This window comes from Priapulus caudatus, unplaced genomic scaffold (genome assembly GCF_000485595.1).
Source record: "Priapulus caudatus unplaced genomic scaffold, Priapulus_caudatus-5.0.1 Scaffold225, whole genome shotgun sequence".
Taxonomy (NCBI): Eukaryota; Metazoa; Priapulida; class Priapulimorpha; order Priapulimorphida; family Priapulidae; genus Priapulus; species Priapulus caudatus.
The window spans coordinates 493,096-497,313 of NW_014577286.1; the positions used below are offsets into that span (position 1 = coordinate 493,096).

Here is a 4,218-nt window from a genome sequence, read left to right on the forward strand (position 1 = left end):
ACACACACACACACACACACACACACACACACACACACACACACACACACACACACACACACACACACACACACACACACAAGCACACGCACACGTATACATATGCATACATACATACATACACACACGCACGCACGCACGCACACACACACACACGCACACACACACATATATATAGTGCATATTTACATAGTCACTGCGTACATAAAGTGCAAAAATTACATGATATCAGGAAAATTTGCGCGACTTCCAATTTGTTATTCCAGTGGGTTTCTGAAATACTAAACTCCAATAAACCACCCATCCATCCATGTAGAATTGCATACTTTCAATGTTCTGTAATCTTGGATTTGTCATCTACACTTAAAAAGCATTCCTAATCAAAGTGACTTGGCATACGTGTTTTCCCACGGTCGTCTTGTATGAATAGAAGACTATTTAACCAAAACCAGCTCACACGAGCATAAAAAACCGGCTTTTTATGGCGCGTAATAAATTCTAATGTTATAATTCCTAAAGCTATTAACGCGATAATTACAAGAAAAACTTGTTCTGCTGGTCAAAGGCATTTGCGTTTTTTTCCGTTTCAACTTCACGTCTTAGTATTTCATGAAACTCCCATTCTTATGTCTATCTCATAAACCAGTCACGCGCGTGTACATAATACTATAGGCTTAACCGTTTATAACATATACACGGTCTTCTATGCGGTTATCATTCCCTACTTAACTATATAATCTATAAGTTAAACCCGCCTGAGGCGAGCGTGTCGCATGTAATTTACGCACCCTGGAAAAAATGGCGGATCTCATCAACAGAGGCAAAACATGGTCCCGAAATTAATACGAACTTATTAATTATTAAAATTTATAAGACGGCCAGACCGTAACCAAAACACACCTGGCTTCACATGAACTCACATGGCTGCAATGACCGTCTTTGCAATCATATGATTTCAATTAGAAAGTGCATCTTTTAGAATACTTTAATGGAGAGTATTTCCACACAATCAAACTCCTGAACATTCTTGTTTCGTATGAGACATCAGTGATTGCGCACTGTAGTAAAGATGACCCAATATCACACAAAGAAGTCGATAAAAGCCGGATATCGTATTGGCGTGGTGTTAGTCATGTGGTATTTAGATCCAGATAAGATCCTTTTCAATCCTTAACCCAATTATTAGATAGTTTTTCATGTTTTTCTTATTATGGTTTGCTATTTCGCCCGGTCCATCTGTGGACAAAGGCGGTGTAGAATTCCATGTATTTACAGCTGCATACGATAACTGAAGCTTATGTAAAGGGTTACTCAGGCGGTTGATTTCCTATCTGATGAGCACGCACACAATTCCGGCCTTACCGTTAGCTATTATCGATACGGTCACGAACGCGTTCACGAACTGGTAGTAGTACGGTAAGTGGAGCAGGCAGTCAATAAGGAGATAATAGTCAAATATAATATAATAGAATATGGAACACTAACATGACTATAAATATAGAGGCAATTGAGGCCATTACACGCACGGGACATAATATATACGTATATATATATATATCACTGACCTGTATGATGCAGAATTGCTAACATTACTCAGATTCGCGTTTTTCACCCACACCCATCTGTCTCTGTGCCCGCGTGCGTGCGTGCGCGCGTGCGTGCGTGCGCGCGTATGTGTGTGTGTGTGTGTGTGTGTGTGTGTGTGTGTGTGTGTGTGTGTGTGTGTGCGTGTGTGTGTGTATGTGTGTGTGTGTGCGTGCGTGCGCGCGTGTGTGTGTGTGTGTGCGTGCGCGTGTGTGTGTGCGTGTGTGTGCGTGCGTGCGTGCGTGCGTGCGTGTGTGTGACTTAAATGCCATCAACCTATGCTATAGTTTTCTCTAGAGGATGAGCCTTTTTAGTTGGAGGAGTTACTCGTAGGGCAATTAGAATAGTTTTTCCAATATTTTGCGTATCATTATTATCTTCTTTTTTTTTAGTGCAACATTTTTGCGACAAAGCAGGGCAACGATGGAAGCGATTCGATATCATATCTAAAGGAAATCATCGGCCGTTGTTTAGTCCGGTAGGTGACGCATTTATTGTAGCTTAGATTTTTTGTTTTGCGAAATAAATTATAACAAAGTAATCTTCGTTGTCCCTGTAGCATGTCTTGTAGTTTTTGTAATCGACGTATGGTAAGCTATACTTCTTATTTTGCTAGCATTGCTGCAATGTTCACATTCCAGAATAATATATGAATTAAAGTACAGTGTAATCGACATACTTTATTTCTTATATCTATGGTTATTAACAATTTTCAGAATTTGATAAAGCTGCCGTTACAATAATGTGCACATGCTATGTTGAAATAGATTTTCAATTGCCGCTTTATTCCTTTTTATCTACGTTGCTGTGGAATTTTATTCTGGTGCATGTGTGAGATTTTTAGCATAGCTGTTAGAAAGGCATTTGCTTGACCTCCAAGATGCGTAGGCTACTCGGAGCTGGCGCATTAGATACAAATGCTCCTTGCGTTATCTTAGCTAGAGGGCCCGTATTTATTTGGCACCCTTTCAGCACCCAGTTAGTTAATATGGGTATCATTACTTCAACAAATCTACAATGGTGGGGTTCGCTGGAGTTATTTGGCTTTTCCACGTTTTGGCATTGTGATTTTAAAATGCTTCGCAACATGGCGGCACCATCCTTCGCCTGTCACGTAGACGACAAATGCTCTTTGGGGTAACTCTGTGACTCATCGGCATAGTCAATCATTGCTCGAAACATTTGTGATCCATTTGGACAGGATGAAAGCTGTTAAAAACATCATTATCATGATCCATCATTATGTATGAGAATTAAAGTTTACTTTGAAAGCAAGACGAATATGTTACATAGTGGTTTTGTAATGAATATTGTCGTTTCCCGCGGATTTATGCATACCGGTGTGTACACATTGTACAAAAACAAATTAAAAAACATTTTCTCTTCGCTTTGCAATACAAGATATTATAATTTTGAATTATTGTCATGTTATTACAAAATTGATTAAAATTATCGATACATAAAGAATAATGCTATCTATACAGGTAATAATATAGTAGTATTTAATAAGTTAGTTTCAGACAAACATGGAGCCATTCATTATTTATGAATTAGCCGCATATACACGCATAAATGTTAAAAATTGATGAATCTCCGCACATTATCTTAGTGACTAGTGAAGTTTGAGGTGGTAACGACCTTGTCTACTGTGCTGTTGTTAATTTTGTTTTATCGTAGCGAACATAATGTCAACTACAAAACTCGCCAATACTATTCCGACTCTCATTCACACCTGCCGCTATCATCACAAATAAGATAGAACACTGCGTTTCCTGTTACATTACTAGTCAAATCGGGCAGCAAGAGATATAGCAAAAGGTTCAGCTCAGCTAGAATCACTGTCACTGTCAACCAGTTGTACATTACTAGGTTGCTACAAGTACAATATGGTCAAATAGCGCTCACGTCACATGTAAATACTACGTGATAAACCACTAACATGGCGGAGGGCTTGTCGTCCTGTTGAGTAATACCCCGCTAAATTGAGCCATTTTCTTGGTCGCTGTCAGCAAGTAGATGCGAAGCAGAGTTCATTGTGGCTGCGAGTAGAAGTTGAGAGGATGTTGGTCCAGCGTTCTATTATGCCGTGAATTAGGTGGCAGGTGGATCGATTTTAATCTGTCGAATATAAAGGAAATGTTAGCCCTCCCATGCATAAATAAAGGCACACAAGCACGCACACACACACGCGCGCGTGCATATTTCTATCGCAAAATCTATCGCAAATTCTATCGCAGAATTAGTTGACACAAATTCAAACTACTTTATTTCAGTCATGCGTAGATGATTTACATTATTTATAAAATTCTGGCGCAGAAAATGTTATGACAATACTTGTGTCCCATAAGAAGTACAAATGATGACTGTATAGACATATTTCTACTCAGAAAACGGCAGGAAAGCTAAGTTGTAATCTAGCTCTCACGTGTTCTCAATGTCAAACTTATAGCATACGTATGTGGTATAGAAGAGTAATACAAAACTCACTATCAATACATCGGCGACGGGATTCATTCATTCATCTTCAATGGTGGATCTACGTGTAGCACCTCTCTGCATGAATGCATGAAATGCATAAAAACCAATGTCATTAGGAATTGTTAATGAGTTCTTTCGAATACGAATATAATATAT

At 39.0% G+C, this 4,218-nt stretch overlaps 1 protein-coding gene across 1 annotated transcript in view; it reads right to left on the minus strand.

Moving 5' to 3' along the window:
- LOC106807605 overlaps positions 1-4,218 on the minus strand; it is a 16,783-nt gene that overhangs the window by 3,501 nt on the left and 9,064 nt on the right. The window lies entirely within an intron of this gene.